Raw genomic sequence first — 17075 nt, 5'->3', positions numbered from 1 at the left:
TGCCTGGAGGCTGGAAACACACCCAAGGCCTTGTAGGCCTTATTCTGATACTGTAAAGGAGCTAAATACGCTTTCCTGAGTATGTGAAGTGTTTTATTTTCACACCTCCAGCCAGCGGTGAACCCTGAAATCTTACCCTGCGCAAAGCTCCTTAACCCTGGGTAGAAGGTGCGACTTCATCCCCTTGAAGCCTGACACCTGCAAATGTCACAAGCATCAGTTAAACTGGTGCCTGGATGCTGGAAACACACCCAAGGCCTTGCAGGCCTTATCCTGATACTGTAAAGGAGTTAAATACACTTTCCTGAGTATGTGAAGTGTTTTGTTTTCACACCTTGAGCCAGGGGTGAACCCTGAAATCTAACCCTGCGCGGAGCTCCATACCCTTGGGTAGAAGGTGCAACTTTATCCCCTTGAAGCCTAACACCTGCAAATGTCACAAGTATCAGTAAAACTGGTGCCAGGAGGCTGGAAGTAGGCCCAAGGCCTTGCAGGCCTTATTCTGATACTGTAAAGGAGTTAAATACACTTTCCTGAGTATGTGAAGTGTTTTATTTTCACACCTCCAGCCAGGGGTGAACCCTGATATCTCACCCTGCGCGGAGCTCCATACCCTTGGGTAGAAGGTGCAACTTTATCCCCTTGAAGCCTAACACCTGCAAATGTCACAAGTATCAGTAAATTGGTGCTAGGAGGCTGGAACTAGGCCCAAGGCCTTGCAGGCCTTGTTATGATACTGTGAAGGAGTTAAATACACTTTACTGAGTATGTAAAGTGTTTTGTTTTCACACCAACAGCCAGGGGTGAACCCTGAATTCTCACCCTGCGCGGAGCTCCATAACGCTGGGTAGAAGTTGCGACTTCATCCCCTTGAAGCCTAACACCTGCAAATGTCACCAGTATCAGTAAAACTGGTGTCTGGAGGCTGGAAACACACCCAAGGCATTGCAGGTCCTATTCTGATACTGTAAAGGAGTTAAATACACTTTACTGAGAATGTGAAGTGTTTTGTTTTCACACCTTGAGCCAGGGGTGAACCCTGAAATCTAACCCTGCGCGGAGCTCCATGACCCTGGGTAGAAGGTGCGACTTCCTCCCCTTGAAGCCTAACACCTGCAAATGTCACAAGGATCATTAAAACTGGTGTCTGGAGGCTGGAATTAGGCCCAAGGCCTTGCAGGCCTTGTTCAGTTACTGTGAAGGAGATAGATACTCTTTACTGAGTATGTGAAGTGTTTTGTTTACACACAAACAGCCAGGGGTGAACCCTGAATTCTCACCCTGCGCAGAGCTCCATAACCCTGGGTAGAAGGTGCGACTTCATCCCCTTGAAGCCTAACATCTGCAAATGTCACAAGCATCAGTAAAACTGGTGCCTGGATGCTGGAAACACACCCAAGGCCTTGCAGGCCTTATTCTGATACTGTAAAGGAGTTAAATACACTTTCCTGAGTATGTGAAGTGTTTTATTTTCACACCTCCAGCCAGGGGTGAACCCTGATATCTCACCCTGCGCGGAGCTCCATACCCTTGGGTAGAAGGTGCAACTTTATCCCCTTGAAGCCTAACACCTGCAAATGTCACAAGTATCAGTAAATTGGTGCCAGGAGGCTGGAATTAGGCCCAAGGCCTTGCAGGCCTTGTTCTGATACTGTGAAGGAGTTAAATACACTTTACTGAGTATGTAAAGTGTTTTGTTTTCACACCAACAGCCAGGGGTGAACCCTGAATTCTCACCCTGCGCGGAGCTCCATAACCTTGGGTAGAAGGTGCAACTTCATCCCCTTGAAGCCTAACACCTGCAAATGTCACAAGTATCAGTAAATTGGTGCTAGGAGGCTGGAAGTAGGCCCAAGGCCTTGCAGGCCTTGTTCTGATACTGTGAAGGAGTTAAATACACTTTACTGAGTATGTAAAGTGTTTTGTTTTCACACCAACAGCCAGGGGTGAACCCTGAATTCTCACCCTGCGCGGAGCTCCATAACCCTGGGTAGAAGGTGCGACTTCATCCCCTTGAAGCCTAACACCTGCAAATGTCACAAGCATCAGTAAAACTGGTTCCTGGATGCTGGAAACACACCCAAGGCCTTGCAGGCCTTATTCTGATACTGTAAAGGAGTTAAATACACTTTACTGAGAATGTGAAGTGTTTTGTTTTCACACCTTGAGCCAGGGGTGAACCCTGAAATCTAACCCTGCTCGGAGCTCCATGACCCTGGGTAGAAGGTGCGACTTCCTCCCCTTGAAGCCTAACACCTGCAAATGTCACAAGGATCATTAAAACTGGTGTCTGGAGGCTGGAATTAGGCCCAAGGCCTTGCAGGCCTTGTTCAGTTACTGTGAAGGAGATAGATACTCTTTACTGAGTATGTGAAGTGTTTTGTTTACACACAAACAGCCAGGGGTGAACCCTGAATTCTCACCCTGCGCAGAGCTCCATAACCCTGGGTAGCAGGTGCGACTTCATCCCCTTGAAGCCTAACACCTGCAAATGTCACAAGCATCAGTAAAACTGGTGCCTGGATGCTGGAAACACACCCAAGGCCTTGCAGGCCTTATTCTGATACTGTAAAGGAGTTAAATACACTTTCCTGAGTATGTGAAGTGTTTTATTTTCACACCTCCAGCCAGGGGTGAACCCTGATATCTCACCCTGCGCGGAGCTCCATACCCTTGGGTAGAAGGTGCAACTTTATCCCCTTGAAGCCTAACACCTGCAAATGTCACAAGTATCAGTAAGTTGGTGCCAGGAGGCTGGAATTAGGCCCAAGGCCTTGCAGGCCTTGTTCTGATACTGTGAAGGAGTTAAATACACTTTACTGAGTATGTAAAGTGTTTTGTTTTCACACCAACAGCCAGGGGTGAACCCTGAATTCTCACCCTGCGCGGAGCTCCATAACCTTGGGTAGAAGGTGCAACTTCATCCCCTTGAAGCCTAACACCTGCAAATGTCACAAGTATCAGTAAATTGGTGCTAGGAGGCTGGAAGTAGGCCCAAGGCCTTGCAGGCCTTGTTCTGATACTGTGAAGGAGTTAAATACACTTTACTGAGTATGTAAAGTGTTTTGTTTTCACACCAACAGCCAGGGGTGAACCCTGAATTCTCACCCTGCGCGGAGCTCCATAACCCTGGGTAGAAGGTGCGACTTCATCCCCTTGAAGCCTAACACCTGCAAATGTCACAAGCATCAGTAAAACTGGTTCCTGGATGCTGGAAACACACCCAAGGCCTTGCAGGCCTTATTCTGATACTGTAAAGGAGTTAAATACACTTTGCTGAGTATGTGAAGTGTTTTATTTTCACACCTCCAGCCAGGGTTGAACCCTGATATCTCACCCTGCGCGGAGCTCCATACCCTTGGGTAGAAGGTGCAACTTTATCCCCTTGAAGCCTAACACCTGCAAATGTCACAAGTATCAGTAAATTGGTGCCAGGAGGCTGGAATTAGGCCCAAGGCCTTGCAGGCCTTGTTCTGATACTGTGAAGGAGTTAAATACACTTTACTGAGTATGTAAAGTGTTTTGTTTTCACACCAACAGCCAGGGGTGAACCCTGAATTCTCACCCTGCGCGGAGCTCCATAACCTTGGGTAGAAGGTGCAACTTCATCCCCTTGAAGCCTAACACCTGCAAATGTCACAAGTATCAGTAAATTGGTGCTAGGAGGCTGGAAGTAGGCCCAAGGCCTTGCAGGCCTTGTTCTGATACTGTGAAGGAGTTAAATACACTTTACTGAGTATGTAAAGTGTTTTGTTTTCACACCAACAGCCAGGGGTGAACCCTGAATTCTCACCCTGCGCGGAGCTCCATAACCCTGCGTAGAAGTTGCGACTTCATCCCCTTGAAGCCTAACACCTGCAAATGTCACAAGCATCAGTAAAACTGGAGTCTGGAGGCTGGAAACACACCCAAGGCATTGCAGGTCCTATTCTGATACTGTAAAGGAGTTAAATACACTTTACTGAGGATGTGAAGTGTTTTGTTTTCACACCACCAGCCAGGGGTGAACCCTGAATTCTCACCCTGAGCGGAGCTCCATAACCCTGGGTAGAAGGTGCGACTTCATCCCCTTGAAGCCTAACACCTGCAAACGTCACAAGCATCAGTAAAACTGGTGCCTGGGTGCTGGAAACACACCCAAGGCCTTGCAGGCCTTATCCTGATACTGTAAAGGAGTTAAATACACTTTTCTGAGTATGTGAAGTGTTTTGTTTTCACACCTTGAGCCAGGGGTGAACCCTGAAATCTAACCCTGCGCGGAGCTCCATGACCCTGGGTAGAAGGTGCGACTTCCTCCCCTTGAAGCCTAACACCTGCAAAGGTCACAAGCATCAGTAAAACTGGTGCCTGGATGCTGGAAACACACCCAAGGCCTTGCAGGCCTTATTCTGATACTGTAAAGGAGTTAAATACACTTTCCTGAGTATGTGAAGTGTTTTATTTTCACACCTCCAGCCAGGGGTGAACCCTGACTTCTCACCCTGCGCGGAGCTCCATAACCCTGGGTAGAAGGTGCGACTTCATCCCCATGAAGCCTAACACCGGCAAATGTCACAATTATCAGTAAAACTGGTGCCTGGAGGCTGGAAACACACCCAAGGCCTTGCAGGCATTATTCTGATACTTTAAAGGAGTTAAATACACTTTCCTGAGTATGTGAAGTGCTTTATTTTCACACCTCCAGCCAGGGGTGAACCCTGATATCTCACCCTGCGCGGAGCTCCATAAGCCCGGGTAGAAGGTGCGACTTTGTCCCCTTGAAGCCTAACGCCTGCAAATGTCACAAGTATCAGTAAATTAGTGCCAGGAGGCTGGAATCAGGCCAAAGGCCTTGCAGGCCTTGTTCTGTTACTGTGAAGGACTTAAATACTCTTTACTGAGTCTGTGAAGTGTTTTGATTTCACATCTCCAGCCAGGGTTGAAACCCGAAATCATACCCTGCGCGAAGGTCCATAACCCTGGGTAGAAGGTGCAACTTCATCCCCTTGAAGCCTAACACCTACAAATGTCACAAGTATCAGTAAAACTGGTGCCAGGAGGCTGGAAGTAGGCCCAAGGCCTTGCAGGCCTTATTCTGATACTGTAAAGCAGCTAAATACACTTTCCTGAGTATGTGAAGTGTTTTATTTTCACACCTCCAGCCAGGGGTGAAGCCTGAAATCTCACCCTGCGCGGAGCTCCATGACCCTGGGTAGAAGGTGCGACTTCATCCCCTTGAAGCATAACACCTCCAAGTGTCACAAGTATCAGTACAACTGGTGCCTGGAGGCTGGAAACAAACCCAAGGCCTTGCAGGCCTTGTTCTGATACTGTAAAGGAGTTAAATACACTTTCCTGAGTAAGTGAAGTGTTTTATTTTCACACTTCCATCCAGGGGTGAACCCTGAAATCTCACCCTGCGCGGAGCTCCATAACCCTGGGTAGAAGGTGCGACTTCATCCCCTTGAAGCCTAACACCTGCAAATGTCACAAGTATCAGTAAAACTGGTGCCTGGAGGCTGGAAACACACCCAAGGCCTTGCAGGCCTTATTGTGATACTGTAAAGCAGTTAAATACACTTTCCTGAGTATGTGAAGTGTTTTATTTTCACACCTCCAGCCAGGGGTGAACCCTGAAATCTTACCCTGCGCGAAGCTCCATGACCCTGGGTAGAAGGTGCGACTTCATCCCCTTGAAGCATAACACCTCCAAGTGTCACAAGTATCAGTACAACTGGTGCCTGGAGGCTGGAAACAAACCCAAGGCCTTGCAGGCCTTGTTCTGATACTGTAAATGAGTTAAATACACTTTCCTGAGTAAGTGAAGTGTTTTATTTTCACACTTCCATCCAGGGGTGAACCCTGATATCTCACCCTGCGCGGAGCTCCATAACCCTGGGTAGAAGTTGCGACTTCATCCCCTTGAAGCCTAACACCTGCAAATGTCACCAGTATCAGTAAAACTGGAGTCTGGAGGCTGGAAACACACCCAAGGCATTGCAGGTCCTATTCTGATACTGTAAAGGAGTTAAATACACTTTAATGAGTATGTGAAGTGTTTTGTTTTCACACCACCAGCCAGGGGTGAACCCTGAATTCTCACCCTGAGCGGAGCTCCATAACCCTGGGTAGAAGGTGCGACTTCATCCCCTTGAAGCCTAACACCTGCAAACGTCACAAGCATCAGTAAAACTGGTGCCTGGGTGCTGGAAACACACCCAAGGCCTTGTAGGCCTTATCCTGATACTGTAAAGGAGTTAAATACACTTTCCCGAGTATGTGAAGTGTTTTGTTTTCACACCTTGAGCCAGGGGTGAACCCTGAAATCTAACCCTGCGCGGAGCTCCATGACCCTGGGTAGAAGGTGCGACTTCATCCCCTTGAAGCCTAACACCTGCAAATGTCACCAGTATCAGTAAAACTGGTGTCTGGAGGCTGGAAACACACCCAAGGCATTGCAGGCCCTATTCTGATACTGTAAAGGAGTGAAATACACTTTCCTGAGTATGTGAAGTGATTTGTTTTCACACCTCCAGCCAGGGGTGAACCCTGAAATCTTACCCTGCGCGGAGCTCCATGACCCTGGGTAGAAGGTGCGACTTCATCCCCTTGAAGCATAACACCTCCAAGTGTCACAAGTATCAGTACAACTGGTGCCTGGAGGCTGGAAACAAACCCAAGGCCTTGCAGGCCTTGTTCTGATACTGTAAAGGAGTTAAATACACTTTCCTGAGTAAGTGAAGTGTTTTATTTTCACACTTCCATCCAGGGGTGAACCCTGAAATCTCACCCTGCGCGGAGCTCCATAACCCTGGGTAGAAGGTGCGACTTCATCCCCTTGAAGCCTAACACCTGCAAATGTCACAAGTATCAGTAAAACTGGTGCCTGGAGGCTGGAAACACACCCAAGGCCTTGCAGGCCTTATTGTGATACTGTAAAGCAGTTAAATACACTTTCCTGAGTATGTGAAGTGTTTTATTTTCACACCTCCAGCCAGGGGTGAACCCTGAAATCTTACCCTGCGTGAAGCTCCATGACCCTGGGTAGAAGGTGCGACTTCATCCCCTTGAAGCATAACACCTCCAAGTGTCACAAGTATCAGTACAACTGGTGCCTGGAGGCTGGAAACAAACCCAAGGCCTTGCAGGCCTTGTTCTGATACTGTAAATGAGTTAAATACACTTTCCTGAGTAAGTGAAGTGTTTTATTTTCACACTTCCATCCAGGGGTGAACCCTGAAATCTCACCCTGCGCGAAGCTCCATGACCCTGGGTAGAAGGTGCGACTTCATCCCCTTGAAGCCTAACACCTGCAAATGTCACAAGTATCAGTAAAACTGGTGCCAGGAGGCTGGAAGTAGGCCCAAGGCCTTGCAGGCCTTATTCTGATACTGTAAAGGAGCTAAATACACTTTCCTGAGTGTGTGAAGTGTTTTATTTTCACACCTCCAGCCAGGGGTGAAGCCTGAAATCTCACCCTGCGCGGAGCTCCATGACCCTGGGTAGAAGGTGCGACTTCATCCCCTTGAAGCCTAACACCTACAAATGTCACAAGTATCAGTAAAACTGGTGCCAGGAGGCTGGAAGTAGGCCCAAGGCCTTGCAGGCCTTATTCTGATACTGTAAAGCAGCTAAATACGCTTTCCTGAGTATGTGAAGTGTTTTATTTTCACACCTCCAGCCAGGGGTGAAGCCTGAAATCTCACCCTGCGCGGAGCTCCATAACCCTGGGTAGAAGGTGCGGCTTCATCCCCTTGAAGCCTAACACCTGCAAATGTCACAAGTATCAGTAAATCTGGTGCCAGGAGGCTGGAAGTAGGCCCAAGGCCTTGCAGGCCTTATTCTGATACTGTAAAGCAGCTAAATACGCTTTCCTGAGTATGTGAAGTGTTTTATTTTCACACTTCCATCCAGGGGTGAACTCTGAAATCTCACCCTGCGCGGAGCTCCATAACCCTGGGTAGAAGGTGCGACTTCATCCCCTTGAAGCCTAACACCTACAAATGTCACAAGTATCAGTAAAACTGGTGCCAGGAGGCTGGAAGTAGGCCCAAGGCCTTGCAGGCCTTATTCTGATACTGTAAAGCAGCTAAATACACTTTCCTGAGTATGTGAAGTGTATATTTTTCACACCTCAAGCCTGGGGTGAACCCTGAAATCTCACCCTGCGCGGAGCTCCATGACCCTGGGTAGAAGGTGCGACTTCATCCCCTTGAAGCCTAACACCTACAAATGTCACAAGTATCAGTAAAACTGGTGCCAGGAGGCTGGAAGTAGGCCCAAGGCCTTGCAGGCCTTGTTCTGATACTGTAAAGGAGTTAAATACACTTTCCTGAGTATGTGAAGTGTTTTATTTTCACACTTCCATCCAGGGGTGAACCCTGAAATCTCACCCTGCGCGGAGCTCCATGACCCTGGGTAGAAGGTGCGACTTCATCCCCTTGAAGCCTAACACCTGCAAATGTCACAAGTATCAGTAAAACTGGTGCCTGGAGGCTGGAAACACACCCAAGGCCTTGCAGGCCTTATTATGATACTGTAAAGCAGTTAAATACACTTTCCTGAGGATGTGAAGTGTTTTATTTTCACACCTCAAGCCTGGGGTGAAGCCAGAAATCTCACCCTGCGCGGAGCTCCATGACACTGGGTAGAAGGTGCGACTTCATCCCCTTGAAGCCTAACACCTGCAAATGTCACAAGTATCAGTAAAACTGGTGCCAGGACGCTGGAAGTAGGCCCAAGGCCTTGCAGGCCTTATTCTGATACTGTAAAGCAGCTAAATACAATTTCCTGAGTATGTGAAGTGTTTTATTTTCACACCTCCAGCCAGGGGTGAAGCCTGAAATCTCACCCTGCGCGGAGCTCCATGACCCTGGGTAGAAGGTGCGACTTCATCCCCTTGAAGCCTAACACCTGCAAATGTCACAAGTATCAGTAAAACTGGTGCCAGGAGGCTGGAAGTAGGCCCAAGGCCTTGCAGGCCTTATTCTGATACTGTAAAGGAGCTAAATATACTTTCCTGAGTATGTGAAGCTTTTATTTTCACACCTCAAGCATGGGGTGAACCCTGAAATCTCACCCTGCGCGGAGCTCCATAACCCTGGGTAGAAGGTGCGACTTGATCCCCTTGAAGCCCAACACCTGCAAATGTCACAAGTATCAGTAAAACTGGTGCCAGTAGGCTGGATGTAGGCCCAAGGCCTTGCAGGCCTTATTCTGATACTGTAAAGGAGCTAAATACACTTTCCTGAGTATGTGAAGTGTTTTATTTTCACACCTCAAGCCTGGGGTGAACCCTGAAATCTCACCCTGCGCGGAGCTCCATGACCCTGGGTAGAAGGTGCGACTTCATCCCCTTGAAGCCTAACACCTACAAATGTCACAAGTATCAGTAAATCTGGTGCCAGGAGGCTGGAAGTAGGCCCAAGGCCTTGCAGGCCTTATTCTGATACAGTAAAGCAGCTAAATACACTTTCCTGAGTATGTGAAGTGTTTTATTTTCACACCTCCAGCCTGGGGTGAAGCCTGAAACCTTACCCTGCACGGAGCTCCATGACCCTGGGTAGAAGGTGCGACTTCATCCCCTTGAAGCCTAACACCTGCAAATGTCACAAGTATCAGTAAAACTGGTGCCAGGAGGCTGGAAGTAGGCCCAAGGCCTTGCAGGCCTTATTCTGATACTGTAAAGCAGCTAAATACGCTTTCCTGAGTATGTGAAGTGTTTTATTTTCACACCTCCAGCCAGGGGTGAAGCCTGAAATCTCACCCTGCGCGGAGCTCCATGACCCTGGGTAGAAGGTGCGACTTCATCCCCTTGAAGCCTAACACCTACAAATGTCACAAGTATCAGTAAAACTGGTGCCAGGAGGCTGGAAGTAGGCCCAAGGCCTTGCAGGCCTTATTCCGATACTGTAAAGCAGCTAAATACACTTTCCTGAGTATGTGAAGTGTTTTATTTTCACACCTCCAGCCAGGGGTGAAGCCTGAAATCTCACCCTGCGCGGAGCTCCATGACCCTGGGTAGAAGGTGCGACTTCATCCCCTTGAAGCCTAACACCTCCAAGTGTCACAAGTATCAGTACAACTGGTGCCTGGAGGCTGGAAACACACCCAAGGCCTTGCAGGCCTTATTGTGATACTGTAAAGCAGTTAAATACACTTTCCTGAGTATGTGAAGTGTTTTATTTTCACACCTCCAGCCAGGGGTGAACCCTGAAATCTTACCCTGCGCGAAGCTCCATGACCCTGGGTAGAAGGTGCGACTTCATCCCCTTGAAGCATAACACCTCCAAGTGTCACAAGTATCAGTACAACTGGTGCCTGGAGGCTGGAAACAAACCCAAGGCCTTGCAGGCCTTGTTCTGATACTGTAAATGAGTTAAATACACTTTCCTGAGTAAGTGAAGTGTTTTATTTTCACACTTCCATCCAGGGGTGAACCCTGATATCTCACCCTGCGCGGAGCTCCATAACCCTGGGTAGAAGTTGCGACTTCATCCCCTTGAAGCCTAACACCTGCAAATGTCACCAGTATCAGTAAAACTGGAGTCTGGAGGCTGGAAACACACCCAAGGCATTGCAGGTCCTATTCTGATACTGTAAAGGAGTTAAATACACTTTAATGAGTATGTGAAGTGTTTTGTTTTCACACCACCAGCCAGGGGTGAACCCTGAATTCTCACCCTGAGCGGAGCTCCATAACCCTGGGTAGAAGGTGCGACTTCATCCCCTTGAAGCCTAACACCTGCAAACGTCACAAGCATCAGTAAAACTGGTGCCTGGGTGCTGGAAACACACCCAAGGCCTTGCAGGCCTTATCCTGATACTGTAAAGGAGTTAAATACACTTTCCCGAGTATGTGAAGTGTTTTGTTTTCACACCTTGAGCCAGGGGTGAACCCTGAAATCTAACCCTGCGCGGAGCTCCATGACCCTGGGTAGAAGGTGCGACTTCATCCCCTTGAAGCCTAACACCTGCAAATGTCACCAGTATCAGTAAAACTGGTGTCTGGAGGCTGGAAACACACCCAAGGCATTGCAGGCCCTATTCTGATACTGTAAAGGAGTGAAATACACTTTCCTGAGTATGTGAAGTGATTTGTTTTCACACCTCCAGCCAGGGGTGAACCCTGAAATCTTACCCTGCGCGGAGCTCCATGACCCTGGGTAGAAGGTGCGACTTCATCCCCTTGAAGCATAACACCTCCAAGTGTCACAAGTATCAGTACAACTGGTGCCTGGAGGCTGGAAACAAACCCAAGGCCTTGCAGGCCTTGTTCTGATACTGTAAAGGAGTTAAATACACTTTCCTGAGTAAGTGAAGTGTTTTATTTTCACACTTCCATCCAGGGGTGAACCCTGAAATCTCACCCTGCGCGGAGCTCCATAACCCTGGGTAGAAGGTGCGACTTCATCCCCTTGAAGCCTAACACCTGCAAATGTCACAAGTATCAGTAAAACTGGTGCCTGGAGGCTGGAAACACACCCAAGGCCTTGCAGGCCTTATTGTGATACTGTAAAGCAGTTAAATACACTTTCCTGAGTATGTGAAGTGTTTTATTTTCACACCTCCAGCCAGGGGTGAACCCTGAAATCTTACCCTGCGTGAAGCTCCATGACCCTGGGTAGAAGGTGCGACTTCATCCCCTTGAAGCATAACACCTCCAAGTGTCACAAGTATCAGTACAACTGGTGCCTGGAGGCTGGAAACAAACCCAAGGCCTTGCAGGCCTTGTTCTGATACTGTAAATGAGTTAAATACACTTTCCTGAGTAAGTGAAGTGTTTTATTTTCACACTTCCATCCAGGGGTGAACCCTGAAATCTCACCCTGCGCGAAGCTCCATGACCCTGGGTAGAAGGTGCGACTTCATCCCCTTGAAGCCTAACACCTGCAAATGTCACAAGTATCAGTAAAACTGGTGCCAGGAGGCTGGAAGTAGGCCCAAGGCCTTGCAGGCCTTATTCTGATACTGTAAAGGAGCTAAATACACTTTCCTGAGTGTGTGAAGTGTTTTATTTTCACACCTCCAGCCAGGGGTGAAGCCTGAAATCTCACCCTGCGCGGAGCTCCATGACCCTGGGTAGAAGGTGCGACTTCACCCCCTTGAAGCCTAACACCTACAAATGTCACAAGTATCAGTAAAACTGGTGCCAGGAGGCTGGAAGTAGGCCCAAGGCCTTGCAGGCCTTATTCTGATACTGTAAAGCAGCTAAATACGCTTTCCTGAGTATGTGAAGTGTTTTATTTTCACACCTCCAGCCAGGGGTGAAGCCTGAAATCTCACCCTGCGCGGAGCTCCATAACCCTGGGTAGAAGGTGCGGCTTCATCCCCTTGAAGCCTAACACCTACAAATGTCACAAGTATCAGTAAAACTGGTGCCAGGAGGCTGGAAGTAGGCCCAAGGCCTTGCAGGCCTTATTCTGATACTGTAAAGCAGCTAAATACGCTTTCCTGAGTATGTGAAGTGTTTTATTTTCACACCTCCAGCCAGGGGTGAAGCCTGAAATCTCACCCTGCGCGGAGCTCCATAACCCTGGGTAGAAGGTGCGACTTCATCCCCTTGAAGCATAACACCTGCAAATGTCACAAGTATCAGTAAAACTGGTGCCTGGAGGCTGGAAACACACCCAAGGCCTTGCAGGCCTTATTGTGATACTGTAAAGCAGTTAAATACGCTTTCCTGAGTATGTGAAGTGTTTTATTTTCACACCTCCAGCCAGGGGTGAACCCTGAAATCTTACCCTGCGCGAAGCTCCATGACCCTGGGTAGAAGGTGCGACTTCATCCCCTTGAAGCATAACACCTCCAAGTGTCACAAGTATCAGTACAACTGGTGCCTGGAGGCTGGAAACAAACCCAAGGCCTTGCAGGCCTTGTTCTGATACTGTAAATGAGTTAAATACACTTTCCTGAGTAAGTGAAGTGTTTTATTTTCACACTTCCATCCAGGGGTGAACCCTGATATCTCACCCTGCGCGGAGCTCCATAACCCTGGGTAGAAGTTGCGACTTCATCCCCTTGAAGCCTAACACCTGCAAATGTCACCAGTATCAGTAAAACTGGAGTCTGGAGGCTGGAAACACACCCAAGGCATTGCAGGTCCTATTCTGATACTGTAAAGGAGTTAAATACACTTTAATGAGTATGTGAAGTGTTTTGTTTTCACACCACCAGCCAGGGGTGAACCCTGAATTCTCACCCTGAGCGGAGCTCCATAACCCTGGGTAGAAGGTGCGACTTCATCCCCTTGAAGCCTAACACCTGCAAACGTCACAAGCATCAGTAAAACTGGTGCCTGGGTGCTGGAAACACACCCAAGGCCTTGCAGGCCTTATCCTGATACTGTAAAGGAGTTAAATACACTTTCCTGAGTATGTGAAGTGTTTTGTTTTCACACCTTGAGCCAGGGGTGAACCCTGAAATCTAACCCTGCGCGGAGCTCCATGACCCTGGGTAGAAGGTGCGACTTCTTCCCCTTGAAGCCTAACACCTGCAAATGTCACCAGTATCAGTAAAACTGGTGTCTGGAGGCTGGAAACACACCCAAGGCATTGCAGGCCTTGTTCTGATACTGTAAAGGAGTTAAATACACTTTCCTGAGTAAGTGAAGTGTTTTATTTTCACACTTCCATCCAGGGGTGAACCCTGAAATCTCACCCTGCGCGGAGCTCCATAACCCTGGGTAGAAGGTGCGACTTCATCCCCTTGAAGCCTAACACCTGCAAATGTCACAAGTATCAGTAAAACTGGTGCCTGGAGGCTGGAAACACACCCAAGGCCTTGCAGGCCTTATTGTGATACTGTAAAGCAGTTAAATACACTTTCCTGAGTATGTGAAGTGTTTTATTTTCACACCTCCAGCCAGGGGTGAACCCTGAAATCTTACCCTGCGCGAAGCTCCATGACCCTGGGTAGAAGGTGCGACTTCATCCCCTTGAAGCATAACACCTCCAAGTGTCACAAGTATCAGTACAACTGGTGCCTGGAGGCTGGAAACAAACCCAAGGCCTTGCAGGCCTTGTTCTGATACTGTAAATGAGTTAAATACACTTTCCTGAGTAAGTGAAGTGTTTTATTTTCACACTTCCATCCAGGGGTGAACCCTGAAATCTCACCCTGCGCGAAGCTCCATGACCCTGGGTAGAAGGTGCGACTTCATCCCCTTGAAGCCTAACACCTGCAAATGTCACAAGTATCAGTAAAACTGGTGCCAGGAGGCTGGAAGTAGGCCCAAGGCCTTGCAGGCCTTATTCTGATACTGTAAAGGAGCTAAATACACTTTCCTGAGTATGTGAAGTGTTTTATTTTCACACCTCCTGCCAGGGGTGAAGCCTGAAATCTCACCCTGCGCGGAGCTCCATGACCCTGGGTAGAAGGTGCGACTTCATCCCCTTGAAGCCTAACAACTACAAATGTCACAAGTATCAGTAAAACTGGTGCCAGGAGGCTGGAAGTAGGCCCAAGGCCTTGCAGGCCTTATTCTGATACTGTAAAGCAGCTAAATACGCTTTCCTGAGTATGTGAAGTGTTTTATTTTCACACCTCCAGCCAGGGGTGAAGCCTGAAATCTCACCCTGCGCGGAGCTCCATAACCCTGGGTAGAAGGTGCGGCTTCATCCCCTTGAAGCCTAACACCTGCAAATGTCACAAGTATCAGTAAATCTGGTGCCAGGAGGCTGGAAGTAGGCCCAAGGCCTTGCAGGCCTTATTCTGATACTGTAAAGCAGCTAAATACACTTTCCTGAGTATGTGAAGTGTTTTATTTTCACACTTCCATCCAGGGGTGAACCCTGAAATCTCACCCTGCGCGGAGCTCCATAACCCTGGGTAGAAGGTGCGACTTCATCCCCTTGAAGCCTAACACCTACAAATGTCACAAGTATCAGTAAAACTGGTGCCAGGAGGCTGGAAGTAGGCCCAAGGCCTTGCAGGCCTTATTCTGATATTGTAAAGCAGCTAAATACACTTTCCTGAGTATGTGAAGTGTATATTTTTCACACCTCAAGCCTGGGGTGAACCCTGAAATCTCACCCTGCGCGGAGCTCCATGACCCTGGGTAGAAGGTGCGACTTCATCCCCTTGAAGCCTAACACCTGCAAATGTCACAAGCATCAGTAAAACTGGTGCCTGGATGCTGGAAACACACCCAAGGCCTTGCAGGCCTTATTCTGATACTGTAAAGGAGTTAAATACACTTTCCTGAGTATGTGAAGTGTTTTATTTTCACACCTCCAGCCAGGGGTGAACCCTGATATCTCACCCTGCGCGGAGCTCCATACCCTTGGGTAGAAGGTGCAACTTTATCCCCTTGAAGCCTAACACCTGCAAATGTCACAAGTATCAGTAAATTGGTGCCAGGAGGCTGGAATTAGGCCCAAGGCCTGGCAGGCCTTGTTCTGATACTGTGAAGGAGTTAAATACACTTTACTGAGTATGTAAAGTGTTTTGTTTTCACACCAACAGCCAGGGGTGAACCCTGAATTCTCACCCTGCGCGGAGCTCCATAACCTTGGGTAGAAGGTGCAACTTCATCCCCTTGAAGCCTAACACCTGCAAATGTCACAAGTATCAGTAAATTGGTGCTAGGAGGCTGGAACTAGGCCCAAGGCCTTGTTATGATACTGTGAAGGAGTTAAATACACTTTACTGAGTATGTAAAGTGTTTTGTTTTCACACCAACAGCCAGGGGTGAACCCTGAATTCTCACCCTGCGCGGAGCTCCATAACGCTGGGTAGAAGTTGCGACTTCATCCCCTTGAAGCCTAACACCTGCAAATGTCACCAGTATCAGTAAAACTGGTGTCTGGAGGCTGGAAACACACCCAAGGCATTGCAGGTCCTATTCTGATACTGTAAAGGAGTTAAATACACTTTACTGAGAATGTGAAGTGTTTTGTTTTCACACCTTGAGCCAGGGGTGAACCCTGAAATCTAACCCTGCGCGGAGCTCCATGACCCTGGGTAGAAGGTGCGACTTCCTCCCCTTGAAGCCTAACACCTGCAAATGTCACAAGGATCATTAAAACTGGTGTCTGGAGGCTGGAATTAGGCCCAAGGCCTTGCAGGCCTTGTTCAGTTACTGTGAAGGAGATAGATACTCTTTACTGAGTATGTGAAGTGTTTTGTTTACACACAAACAGCCAGGGGTGAACCCTGAATTCTCACCCTGCGCAGAGCTCCATAACCCTGGGTAGAAGGTGCGACTTCATCCCCTTGAAGCCTAACACCTGCAAATGTCACAAGCATCAGTAAAACTGGTGCCTGGATGCTGGAAACACACCCAAGGCCTTGCAGGCCTTATTCTGATACTGTAAAGCAGCTAAATACGCTTTCCTGAGTATGTGAAGTGTTTTATTTTCACACCTCCAGCCAGGGGTGAAGCCTGAAATCTCACCCTGCGCGGAGCTCCATAACCCTGGGTAGAAGGTGCGACTTCATCCCCTTGAAGCCTAACACCTGCAAATGTCACAAGTATCAGTAAAACTGGTGCCTGGAGGCTGGAAACACACCCAAGGCCTTGCAGGCCTTATTGTGATACTGTAAAGCAGTTAAATACACTTTCCTGAGTATGTGAAGTGTTTTATTTTCACACCTCCAGCCAGGGGTGAACCCTGAAATCTTACCCTGCGCGAAGCTCCATGACCCTGGGTAGAAGGTGCGACTTCATCCCCTTGAAGCATAACACCTCCAAGTGTCACAAGTATCAGTACAACTGGTGCCTGGAGGCTGGAAACAAACCCAAGGCCTTGCAGGCCTTGTTCTGATACTGTAAATGAGTTAAATACACTTTCCTGAGTAAGTGAAGTGTTTTATTTTCACACTTCCATCCAGGGGTGAACCCTGAAATCTCACCCTGCGCGAAGCTCCATGACCCTGGGTAGAAGGTGCGACTTCATCCCCTTGAAGCCTAACACCTGCAAATGTCACAAGTATCAGTAAAACTGGTGCCAGGAGGCTGGAAGTAGGCCCAAGGCCTTGCAGGCCTTATTCTGATACTGTAAAGGAGCTAAATACACTTTCCTGAGTGTGTGAAGTGTTTTATTTTCACACCTCCAGCCAGGGGTGAAGCCTGAAATCTCACCCTGCGCGGAGCT

This window comes from Triturus cristatus, unplaced genomic scaffold (assembly GCF_964204655.1).
Source record: "Triturus cristatus unplaced genomic scaffold, aTriCri1.1 SCAFFOLD_586, whole genome shotgun sequence".
Taxonomy (NCBI): domain Eukaryota; kingdom Metazoa; phylum Chordata; class Amphibia; order Caudata; family Salamandridae; genus Triturus; species Triturus cristatus.
Note: the sequence above shows the minus strand (reverse complement) of the source record.